Source organism: Garra rufa, chromosome 2 (genome assembly GCF_049309525.1).
Source record: "Garra rufa chromosome 2, GarRuf1.0, whole genome shotgun sequence".
Taxonomy (NCBI): domain Eukaryota; kingdom Metazoa; phylum Chordata; class Actinopteri; order Cypriniformes; family Cyprinidae; genus Garra; species Garra rufa.
The window spans coordinates 59,151,928-59,165,573 of record NC_133362.1 but is presented as its reverse complement, the minus strand read 5'-3'; the positions used below and the strand labels follow the sequence as shown (position 1 = coordinate 59,165,573).

Below are 13,646 nucleotides of genomic sequence, written 5' to 3'. Positions count from 1 at the left end.
GCTTGTAGTCACTATAAAGTCATAAATTTACTTGTATGATTTGTCTTATCAAGTAACAACAAAACATGCTTTTTCTGTAAAGCTGCATTGATATATGTATTGTGAAAAGCACTATACAAATAAACAAATTGTATTTAAATTCTAGTTGTGTATACAATTTGTGTTTGTGTGTGTGTAGGTCTATTTATATATAAAAAAACGAGCTGGCCCAGATCCGGCATGGTACTGAACCAGATCTGGAATGGTACTGGTCCAGATCTGGCATGGCACTGGCCCAGATCCGGAATGGTACTGGCCCAGATCCGGCCTGGTACTGGACCAGATGCGGCCCACGTTTGGGCCAAATCACCATAAAGGACTCCACATCTGGCCCGGGGCTGGCCCAGTTCTGGTCCAGATGCGGAAAAACGGATCCGTGCCGGTATTGGCCCGTTGTGCCGTACAAAACCGGCCCGAGTCCGTTGCGCGGATCTGGCCCAGAACTTGCGATAGGTCTGGGCCAGATCTGGGCCAGATGATTTTTGCTATCTGGGTATTAGTGATGTATTGTAGTAGAAGTACATTTCCCCCAAAATTGTACTTAAGTACACTTAATATGAATGCACTATAAGCCTTAACACTTAAATTGATTTTGAGTGTGGTAATTTTAAGTTATATTAAATTGATTTTATTAAAAATCTATTAGTAATGTATTGTAGTAGAAGTACATTTTCTCAAAAGTTGTACTAAAGTACACCTAATATGAATGCATTATTAGAACTAACACTTAAACTGATTTTGAGTGTGGTAATTCTCCCAGGTTAAAAAAAAGTGCACTAAAATACACTTTATTTAAGTATACTTACTACACTTTTCAGTAATGCACTAAAAGTGCTCTATTTTCGCGCACTAATTTTGTATTTATTGTACTAAAAAATAGTATTAAGTATATGTTAAGATAAACTTAATACCATCTAAGTGTACTCAACTGTGCTATTTTGAGACACCATGAAATTGAACTAAAATGTGCTTTTAACATACTATATCTGTATTTAAAAAATATATTTAGTTACAACTAGAAATACACTTGAACCCTACTTTTGAACATTTATAAATATATTTATGACTAATTTAAAGTATAGCAATAATATATTAAAAGAATATACAAAGTGTGAAAAAAGTGTGCTAAAATACAATTTAAGTACACTTAGTGCACTTCCCTAATGTACTTAATGTACTCTATTTTCGGCCACTAATTTTGTACTCAATATACTAAAAGTTATTCTTAAGTATATGTTAAGATAAACTTAAGATCATCTTGTACTTAACTGTGCTATTTTGAGACACCATGAAGATGAACTAAAATGTGCTTTTAACATACTATCTCAGCATTTCCAAAAAATGTATTTTGTTACCACTTCTAATAGGATTGAAACATATTTCATATACCTTTAAATATACTAATTATACATAAAAAATAAACTTACTGATTATTTAAAATACATAAATATATAACAAATGTATGCAAGGCGTATTTATAATGTATTTCCCACATATTTTTATTACAAAAAAAATACACTTGTTGATTATTTAAAATACATGAATAATATATAATAAATTTATACAAAGCGTAATTATAATGTCTTTCCCACATATTTTTATTAATAAAAAATACATTACAAATACACTATGTATACATTTATTATATATTATTCATGTATTTTAAATAATCAAGTGTATTTTTTATTAATAAAAACATGTGGGCAATACATTATAAATACGCCTTGTATACATTTGTTATATATTATTATTGTATTTTAAATAATCAGTAAGTTTATTTTTTATGTATAATTAGTATATTTAAAGGTTTATGAAATATGTTTCAATTGTATTATAAGTGGTAACAAAATACATTTTTGGAAATGCTGAGATAGTATGTTAAAATTAAACACACCTGATCCAAGTCCTTCAGGCTTAATTGAAAACTGCATAGTATGTGTGTTGGAGAAGGGTTGGAACAACACAGTGCGGGCCTCAAGGAACTGAGTTTAACACCCCTGCTTTAAAACCTGTTTTCAAAAGCTTGTGTTTACAGGCCTCCAAAATCAGGCTGTCGTGTCAATGAACAGCCAAAACGAAGTCTGGAGCAATGGCCCTGCCAAAAAGTAAATGGGTTCAACAGAAGGTACTCCTAACCACACCCCCACAGACAGCTTTGTCCAGTTTCTCTTCTCCCCAACCTTTCAGCATGCCTGAACCTTTTATTATGTCCATTGCTCCTGAACTGCAGTTATTCCTACTTGGCGAACTCTTGAAAAATTTTGTTTTTAGTTAAAGGAGGAGTCCGGTGTGATATTGATCTAAAGTGTAATGAATCATGATACTGACTGTGAACTTACCTTTCATAGTTCATCTCGGTTTGTCCCCTGCACTTCAAAATCTGGCACTAGTTAGCCGATGCTAAAAACAGGCTGTTGCTGAGGGTGGATCGGGCATCGGACTAGCAATGTAAATAAATCACTGTTTTACACCATTTACGAGGCACAAAGTAGCTCCACACTTCATTGGTAGACTTCCAAGGGCCCTTCCAACGAGACATTGAGAAGTTTGAAAAAGCACTGGTAGTTTATTTACAAGAAGACATATACAGACAGTGGCTGCATCCGAAATCGCATACTTCCATACTATTTAGTAGGCAAAAAGCAGTAGGCGAAGAAAAAGCATGCATGAAATCTCAAACACCACAAAAGAGTAGGCAAGATTTACCAGGATGAAGCACTTTTTCTCGTGAGATTCAAGTGTACGTATACCTAAGTATCGTTCGAATATGCCTACTTAACTACTATATAGCAGGGGAAATGGGTCGTGAGAAGAGTAACCACAAAAGTGTAAGCGAGAGATCCCTGGATGCCTACTGCGTCCCGCCCAAATTTCGAAGTGCCGATCGAGGGATACTTTTCTACTTTTCTATCCCAGAAGCCCACGGGAGATCAATTGATAATTGGAAGGCTAGAGAGCCAATGGTGACTTTTTTGCTTTTGGAGGGAAAGTTTATGATTCTTAAAACACTAATATGTTGCATAGGTATCAAAAGATAACATATATGTTTTAGATCATCAAAATACAAATTCAAGGAGACCAAATGTGTTATATGTGTGGTTATACTACATAGTGATCTATCATAACACATTAATAAAAACATTACACAATACAAAAGAAATGAACAGTAATAAAATACACAATGATCTAAGGATATGTGTGTTCATTCACAGAAAGTTTTTTTCCAAGAATTAATAAAAGTCAGTTCTTATGGCAGTATGTGTCCTTTTTTTTGAGTATTAGTTGGAATTATAAAAATTCTCTCTACATACTTTTGAGTCGTAAAGATTATCTGGTCTGGCAGAGGAGTCCTGGATGCCATACTAAGACCATTTATCATGGCTGCCAGTGTTGTGGATTGGGTGAGGGGGGTCTGTGATCATTTCTTAATCTAATGAAAAATTGATTATTTGGTAAATCTAATGAACTGTGTCTGATTGGTCCAGACCCTACATTGTTTTTGTTTTTTTCCGAGCAACACATAGGCAACAAATAATGACGGTTTGTAGAGTAATTTACAACAGCTTCAGATGTAGCTCAACCAATCAGAATTTTTATACATTTTGGTTGAAACTCTTTCCACACTGAGGGGATCTGTCAGCCTTCTCTCTATTGTGGATCTTCATGTGCTTGTAAAGGTATCCTTTACTAGAGAAACTCTTTCCACACTGTTTGCATGTGTAAGGCTTCTCTCCAGTGTGGATCTTCATGTGCTTGTAAAGGTATCCTTGTTGACTGAAACTCTTTCCACACTGTTTGCATGTGTAAGGCTTCTCTCCAGTGTGAATTCTCATGTGAATGTCAAGGTATCTTCTACTAGAGAAACTCTTTCCACACTGTTGGCAGATGAAACACTCCTCTTCTGTATGAGTTCTCATGTGCCTTTTAAGCTGTCCATTTTTACTGAAACTCTTTCCACACTGTTGGCAGATGAAACGCCTCTCTTCTGTGTGAATTTTCATGTGGACTTTAAGGGATGCTTTTTGAATGAAACTCTTTCCACACTGTTGGCAGATGAAAGACTTCTCTCCTGTGTGAATTTTCATGTGGACTTTAAGGTTTTGTATTTGACTGAAACTCTTTCCACACTGGCAGATGAAAGGCTTCTCCCCAGTGTGAATTTTCATGTGGACTTTAAGGCTTTTATTTTGAGTGAAACTCTTTCCACACTGTTGGCAGATGAAAGACTTCTCTCTTGTGTGAATTTTCATGTGGAGTTTAAGGTTTGTATTTTGACTGAAACTCTTTCCACACTGTTGGCAAATGAAAGGCTTCTCTCCAGTGTGAATTTTCATATGGACTTTAAATTCTCCTTGTTGACTGAAACTCTTTCCACACTGACGGCACTTGAAAGACTTTTCTCCTGTGTGAATTTTCATGTGGACTTTAAGGTTTGTATTTTGATTGAAACTCTTTCCACACTGTTGGCAGATGAAAGGCTTCTCTCCTGTGTGAATTCTCATGTGTGTTTTAAGGTTTCTATTTTGACTGAAACTCTTTCCACACTGTTGACAGATGAAAGGTTTCTCTCCTGTGTGAATTTTCATGTGGTCTTTAAGGGTTCCTCTTCGAGTGAAACTCTTTCCACACTGTTGGCAGATGAAACGCCTCTCTCCGGTGTGAATTTTCTTGTGGACCTTAAAGTTTCCTTTGTGACTGAAACTCTTTCCACACTGTTGGCAGATGAAATGCCTCTCTCTGGTGTGAATTTTCTTGTGGACTTTAAATTCTCCTTGTTCATTAAAACTCTTTCCACACTGAAAGCAAGTGAAAAAACTCCTAGTTCTTGCCTTTTGAGCTCTTTCTTGTGTAGATGTATTTTCTGACTGTAAGCAACAAAATGATTTTTTTCCAGTTATGAGAACATGATTCTCAAACTGATCTTTCTCTTCAGTTTCATTCAGTACTTCCTTCTCCTCTTTCAGTGCTGTTGGGCCTAAGGTGGGAAAACAAAGAAATAAAAGTTAACCCCAGTTTAATGCCACAAAGCAGGTTACACCAATCATGTAGATTTGTAATGCATGTATGCTAGATTGCATATCATGGTGTCCAAACCTGATCATAGTCTGGTGTCCTATAGAGTTTAAGCTGGCTGCTATACAGTTTATTCAATCTAATAATAGTTTAGGAAACCTAGATAAAGATTGATCTCAATTATGATGTAGCATTTTTTAAATGTCTTCTAGGGCAGTGTTTCCCAAACTTTTTTTCTGGGGACCCACATTTTAAAGTCAATAAATCCTTGTGACCCAATAAACATTAGGCCCATATAGTTCATATATCACGAAGAGAATTTATGCATTAACAAAATATGTATGACCATTTTTAAGGTCATGCTTCCACTTAACCATTTAAAAGGGATACAGATATTTGACAAAGCACTTTTTTTTTTATTTAAGTAAACTGCAGATTTGCAGAAAATGTTGTTTACCACAAACACAATATTTATCCGTTATTTTGATATCAAATCAAAAAGTGCTTTTTCAGCATTGTGATCCTCTTTTATCACAGTACACTAATACAGTAACAGACATTTTCACGTTTAAACTCAATAAAAAACAACGTGTTATTCAATGCACTTGACTTCTAGATTTGTATATTAAGTTTCTCAAGCAAGTTGCAACACATTTAAACACAACATAGGGAGGCTATAGCTTCCTTTTTTTAATTAAAAATTGGGCTATCAAAAAATATATTATTTAAAACTTACCACAGACAGAAACAGTCGGCTCTCATGCTTTTCTTTCGCATTAAATCTTTATTAAAAACAATCCTTTTAAAGAACTTTTCTACCTGGACAAGTGCACGTATTACGTTGCCTTTCTCTTTTAAACTGCACTTTTCCCTATTTTAAACCTAGCCAAAAAGCCACGTGTTGACTGTGAAACAGTGGATTTCACTTATATGCAATTATGGGACATTTTCCTGTCAATCAATGTTCATTTTTACAGCGAACAATGCGCTGTCACTTTAATTCAGCGCTTGCAGCACAGCAAAAAATAGACTCTGCCGAAATGATCGCTGCTCTGCTGCAAACGCACTGCTTTTGGGACGCACTGCTGGACAGCAACCGCGTGCAGTATGAACGCTCCAATCTGTTACATGGGTGCGGAAAAAAATACGCAACGCATACGCACTGCAGACGGAGTATGTGTGAAACAACAACAAAAAAAGAAAACAGAAGAAGAAGAAAACGACGAGCTCCCTCGTGCGGCTAATAGGTGAACTACACATATAAATTTTGTACATAGCGCACTGAAAAAGAGCGCTCGACTTGGCGACCCATACAAAATCTCCCGCGACCCACTTGTGGGTCGGGACCCCGCCTTTGGGAATGACTGTTCTAGGGGATCAAATGCAACAAAAATAACAAAGGCTAGGAAAATGGACAAACTCCCCACTCAACCATCAGATGAACACGTTATCACACAATAATTCTTTCTGAGGTTTTATTGTGGGGCAATGATATTAGCCAATCATAAAAATGGGCTGTTACGGCGAGTCCCAACCACGTTCCTTGAGGCCCCTAAACACTGCATGTTTTTCATGTTTCTCCAATTAAGTGATTAATTAACTGGTTCAGGTGTGTTTGATCTGGTTTGGACCTTAACTTTGAAGGATGGTAAATCTTTAGGCACAGGGTTGGGCACCCCTGCACCAAGACCTAAAATGGATGACAAATGGTCAGACAAAGGAGAGATGCAAAATATGCAATGTTGGGTGCCTCCAGGAACATGGTTGGGAACCACTGGTCTGTTACAATGACCTATTGAATGGAAAATGCCCAAAAACTTACTGCAAAACAAACAAACACATCACAGACCATATCCTTTAAAAGAGAACAGGCAACATTTTTACACCAATTGAAAGTGAAGTGAGATGTGAAGATGGTGAATTTGTGCTCTACTATAAATCCATCCAAGTGGTCATTTATGGAACCACTTTAACCCAGATTGATTTGTTATCTTATCTCAAGTCAGGTTTTGACTTTTCTTAGTCTTTCCCCCAGAGCTTGACATAACACTAAATCAATCATAGATTCATTCAAGTAAATGTTTGTTATATGTACGATTATTTCCACCATTTGTTGTTAATTTATTCATAAGCAACAATACAGTTATATAAGCTTGAACATAAGCATATCTGTGGTATTTGCCACATTGAATCGATTACTAAGACGCTGTCATAAAAGAAAAATAAACAATGAAAGAAACCATCCTGGATATTTAAACCAGAAGTATGCATGATAACCTGCTTTGTTCTAGCATCCCCAAACACCCTTGGAGTTAAACATGGAGGTGAAAATATTATGCTTAATCCTTAATCCAATAGAAAAACTGTGGAGGGAGCTGAAGGTTTAAGTTGCCAAATGTCAGCCTCAAAACCCTAATGTCTTGGAGAGGATCTGCAAAGAGGAGTGGAACAAAATCCCTCTTGAGATGTGAAACCTGATGGCCAACTACAAGAAACGTCTGACCTCTTTGATTGCCAAAAAGGGTTTTGCCAGCAAATACAAAGTCATGTTTCTCTAAGGGGTGAAATACTTTTTTACTCATTAAAATGCAAATCAATTATAACTTTTTTGAAATGCGTTTTTCTACTTTTTTGCTGTTGTTGTTACTCAAAATCAGCAGGGGATCAAATAATTATTTTTCCCACTGTTGTAATTTGAACTTTTAGGCTATTTAGTAAGCATAGTATGCTGAATTTTGAGTATTTAAGTCATGTGAGAGATCAGGACAAAATAAAGGGACTGAAAAGTAAAATGGAAGTGAAGGTGCAGTTCAGGAGAGGACTTTGAATTATTTTACATGTTGCATAGTCTAACGATTTAAACCTTTTTTTTTACGTGATGACCATACAAAAATAGGGTTGTCCATGTTTCAGAGATTGTTGTGGGTATATGGGATGACCTGGATGAGTGTGAGATTTCCCAGCCTGAAATTTTGTCCCAGTCCACCCCTGAGCTCCAGCTTCAGGGAACAGAGGATTCAACTCTAAGATACGAAGAGGGAACTCTGACGCTCCCCTTGGGAACACTGTACTCATCGGCGACCCTTGAGAGTGAGGGGAGCACTGCTGTGCTCAACCATAAAAGCCACCTAAGAGAGGCAAAGGTGGACAACAATTTTTGGTGCCTCACGGAACATGAGAGAGCAGACTCAACTCTCAGAAATCAAAGGAGAACTTAGAGGCTCACCTTAGGAGTGACATGATCATAGGCAACCCTCTAAATTGAGTTAGGGTTAGGATAGCACTGCCAACTAAGCCATAAGGGCAGTCACATGATGGGAGCTCCTGGGAGAAGCATGTAGAAGCATAAGACACCTGGTATGATTGCCTCACAAAGTTCCATGAAGCAGAGGACTTCATTCTCATAGATGAGAGGGGGCCCCAGATGTTTTCTTTGGGAGCGATGTGCTAATTGGAGACCCTCGAGAGCAGGGTGGCGAACATCTGCCCTGGAGATTTTTCCTTCAACCCTTAATCAAACACACCTGAACAACATAATCAAGATCTGAAGGGTTACTAGAAAGCTACAGGCAGGTGAGTTTTAATTAGGGTTGGAGCTGAATTCGGTAGGACGGTGGCTCTCCAGGACCGGAGTTCGTTTTCCCTGCTCTAGAACAGCGTTTCCCAACTCCAGTCCTCGCTCTAGAGTGAAGGGAGCACTGTCAAGTTCAAAGACAGGAGCAGAATAACAGGGAAGGGGAAAAAGAACCTGATATGACTGCACACAGAGCTCATGGAGAAAGGTCACATGCTACATCAGAGACTAGTAGCTTTATCAGGCATTACATGCAGACAAAATTAAAATGACATTAAAAACTTGAAAGCTGCAGATTCGATCACTAATGAAATGCTGCCGTTTCTTGGGGACTCACACAGTTCTGTTGTGGATTTCGTTGGATATATTATTGCTTTGTTGTAAAATCGGACAATATTGACAGTGTAGTGTTTAAAATGTAGGCTACATTTAAAATGTAAAATGTTCACTTAATATTACCTTTTTGTTTAACTTATAAAATCAACATTTGAAATCATTTGAATATTCAGAGAAAATTGCACACATGCTCATATTTTAAAGATGAAAAACAGTAAGTCACACTGTATGTTTCTGTATCGAAGAGAGTTTCTTAAACCAATCGCTCTGTACAGTCTGTCAACATTATATTATAGCACTTGTTCGAAATAAGTATTTTATTTTATATAAGTTATAGTGTAAGTATTCTTTAATTATATCCATCATAATAATAATGGATATGCAATATTGGTTAGTGTTTTTGAACATGTAACAAGGAACATCATTGAAAAGAAAATAACATAACAGTCATTACCTCATGCATGGTTAAACCAACAACTAATAAAATACCATTGTGAACATTATGAACCCCACCACCACCCGTCCTTGTTGGAGGATGCTGAACAGACAGAATAAAAACAAATAATACTTCAAAGAACTGTTCTTCTTCTGAAAGAACTTCTTTCTAATGCACAGAATTCCAAGAACTAAACTTTATCAACCCCTGACTGGGAGATCTGGCAGAACAAAAGTTACTTTTTTCCCGGTACTTTAGCCTACTTTGTGTAATAACGAAAACATTTATTTCATTGAAAAAATAAGTCCAAAACTCTCTATTTTAACATTTTGAACAATAGGGCTCTACAATCTTTTTTTTTTTTTTTTGTGCGTTTTAATTTTTCTGATAATCAAATTAAAGCATAATTTTAATTTTTGGGTTTACTGTTAAAATCAATACATGGAAGAAAAATTATATTCATTTAAAACGTTTAAATAATAATTGTAATATTTTTTTCTACAATTAAGGGGTTAATCTTGTTGTAATATTTATTTTTTATCATATATATTGTTTTGTCAATTATTTAAATAGGAATATATAAACACCTACATTATACTGTACAAAAGTAATACAAGACTAATATTGTTCTGTTTGATGTTAAACCGTACTTTTATTTTTATTTTGACAGGTTGCTGTGAAGTTTCTCTGTACAGTATGATATGCTGCTAGTTTTCTCAAATGAAACAGTGAAAGTTAAAACTCACAGCAGCTTTGGAGATTGAGTTTATCCGTTCATATGAGATGCAAATGCCAAAAATTAGCGGGAGCATCATGCGTGCCTCAGGATGTGTGTAGTAAAAAAAAAAAAAATGCGTCTCCACCATTCATACAGACAGAGGCAAACGGAACATGCAGGATTCATATTAAAACAGTCTTTTTGCATTTCAGTTTTCACAGACACAAGTCCATATCGCGATTTGAATTATTAATCCAAAAATCAATGAATTCAGTGGCATTCCACGCTATAGTAGATTCCGTTTTTTTATGAACGAGTCTGCGAACCAGTCCACGTTTTTGTGGGAGACATTGTAAACTCACTCACTCATGCGGGCATGCACTGCGATCTCATGAGGAAATGCAGCTTTTTGATATAAAGTTTTTCTTGTTCCCGAATACAAATATTTTTTTTAAGTATTTGTTCGAAATAAGTATTTGTAAAAAACACACTATTTGTGCCTTTCCGAATACCATATTCGGGTTCGGCTCCACCCCTAATACATATATATATACATATATATATATATATCAAACCCCTTTCTCTACCTGTCCGTTGGTCGCGTATATCCTCCATGTTTGTAGTTTTTTAACACTTTTTATGCATGTTTGTAGTTCTAATCGAATCCTCGTTCACGGCGCAGTGTGTTGTGGGCAATATTAGCAGTTAAGAGTGTGCATTGATCGTTAAGTAGTAGACCATCCGGGAATCTTTGGAATGCTTTTTAAACATACCACAATTTGGGACATACAATACTATTTAGAACGGATGCAGCTTCTTTGGTATAAGTTCTTTGGCTTGTCTGAACGCTAGTTTGTGCTCCAGTATAATCGGTCCGCCGAATCTCATCCAGTGAGAAACGTTCCACGGTGCAAAACTTAGTGCGATTAAAATGCATTAAAAAAAAAATTTAACGCGTTATTTTTGTGTAATTAATTAATCTAAATTAACGTGTTAAAGTCCCGGCCCTAATATATATATATATATATATATATATATATATATAGGGTAGAGTGGGGGAAAATGCCCCCCACTTTTTTTTCCCCAAAATAACCACTAAAGATACATTTTCACTGTTGCTATGCACTACGTTGGCCACGGGGATAAACAAATCTCCTTGTTGACACCAGCTACGTGTTTTACGAGAAGAGGATTACATGCTAAATGCTATAATTTTCAGATATTAGTAAGCAAGTGTTTAAGAGAATATTGTTCTGTAGGATATCACAGTGATGTATGATAGATGAATAGTGAAATCTGTAGTTTGAGAGGATATGTTATTTTTAAGGAATATAACTGTATTTTAAAAATTACAGTTTTTTAAAAAAGACAATAGAAAGAGAAAATGCTGTGCGTCTCTCTCTACAAACAACAATTCATTCAAAAACAGCAGTTTTACCGCCCCGTTGCTGAGGAATATAATGTAGCGATCTAGTATCTAGGATATTGTAATAAGGATCGCAGGCAAACGCTGACAAGAAGTTTATGTATGTGCGCAGCACAATGCGATCTCCGACCTCTCTCTCTCTCTCTCTCTGTGCCTTTGCGTGCATCAATTAAAGCAGCGCATTAATATAGAACGGTAATTTAAAGTGACTTGGAACTACCTGTGCATTAAACGGTTTTACTGCACACCTGCCAGCCAATCAGAATCCAGTATCCAGACATTCCATGGAATAAATATATATATATATATATATATATATATATATTAGGCTAATTCCATAATATTGTTACAACTGAACCAAATGCATGATGTCTACACACATTATTCATTAATATCTTTTATTTATCTTTAAGAATAAAAACCAACCTGTTTGTTCCTCAGTTACTTCATGTTTGACTCTGAATGTTTCTTCAATCTTCATGTCTTCACTCTCCTCTTTAATAAACTCCATCTTTCTTTGTTCCTCAATATCTTCTTGTTTCAATGTTTCTTCAATCTTCATGTCGCATGGATCTCTGATGATTCTCCAGAGTTTTTCTGTGTGTTTGTACACTTTGTCCTGTTTAAGATGACAGTAATTAATAGAAAGAAAAATCAATGCAAACTCATTCAGCTCCTAGTACAGTAGTCAGTGCACTAGTGAGACAGTCAGAGAGTTAATAGACTTATATATAAAATGTATAAAATATACAAATTACCAAAAAGGTTTATATTTAGGCAGGCTATTTTTTAATTTATAACTGGTATTCAATTATTTGTTCATCATATCTAATATATTACACTTTCATGAAATCACTCGTTTGTGTTTGTTGTTGTCGTTTGTAGTCCGCGTGCCGCTGAATCGAATCACTGAATCATTTCACAAATATGAATATGAACGTTATATTTAATAATGATGCATTTACTTTACATAGCTTGTAAAAACGCTTTATTGATGCAGCAATATTCATTGGTTTAAAAACTTTAAAACCACAAACCTTTCTTCAGGCGAATCATAACTTGATATGTTTGCATGGCTGTTTTCGAAATCACCCCCTTTACGCTCAAATAGGGCACTATTTGAGGAGACAGCCATTTTAAGTGGTGTTCGAAACCATAGTGGACGTTCTCGAGTGCACTCATTCAATCCCACAATGCACCACAAAAACGAGTGTACAAACGATGTACGCTCAACAGCTAGAGATAACCCATAATGCACTGTGAGAGTCGCGCGCCGACTGAATTCATGCGTCTCTCCAGACGATGGCGCCGCAGCTGAATCATCCATCTGTTCATTTTACAACGCGCTGGTCCATTGTTAAACAGCAAGCAATTTATGGAACCACTTTAACCCAGATTGATTTGTTATTTAATCACAAATCAGGTTTTGGACTTTAATGCCAGCTTCTCTTAGAGTCTTTTTGAAATAGCCCCAAAAGCTTGACATAAATTAAGGTTAGGAGACACTGCCAACTAAACCATAAGGGCAGTCACATGATTGGAGCTTCAGGGAGAAGCTTGCATACAGAAGCATATTACACCTGGTATGGTTGCCTCACGAAGCTCCATGGAGCAGAGGACTTCATTCTCAGAGATGAGAGGTGGACCTATGTTTTATTTGGGAGCGATGTGCTAATAGGAGACCCTCGAGAGCAGGGTGGTGAAACATCTGTCCTGGAGAGCCACAGACCTGCAGAGTTTTGCTTCAACCCCTAATCAAACACACCTGAACAACATCATCAAGATCTGAAGGGTTACTAGAAAGCTACAGGCATTTAACTGTTTTTATAATAAAAGTGAAATTTTGCTTGTCAGCAATACTTGCTTTAATGTTACTTTAAGTTGGGGCACTTTAAGCTCAGCATTTTGTTCACGTTTTCCTCCATCAGTTGAGAACCACTGGTTTATATATAATATTTTTTTCGGCCCCAAGGCCTCTAGTCATTCGCTTTACCGGTTAAAACTGCTTTGATTTTTGGGGGGCGAGCGCCAGCTATCCTGTATATATAATATATATATATATATATATATATATATATATATATATATATATATATATATATAT

General features: G+C 36.2%; 1 pseudogene; it reads right to left on the bottom strand.

Annotated features, from left to right (window-relative positions):
• The window catches only part of LOC141325631 (uncharacterized), a 124,900-nt pseudogene extending 112,807 nt beyond the window's left edge, over positions 1-12,093 (bottom strand).
• Between the last annotated feature and the right edge of the window lie 1,553 nt (positions 12,094-13,646).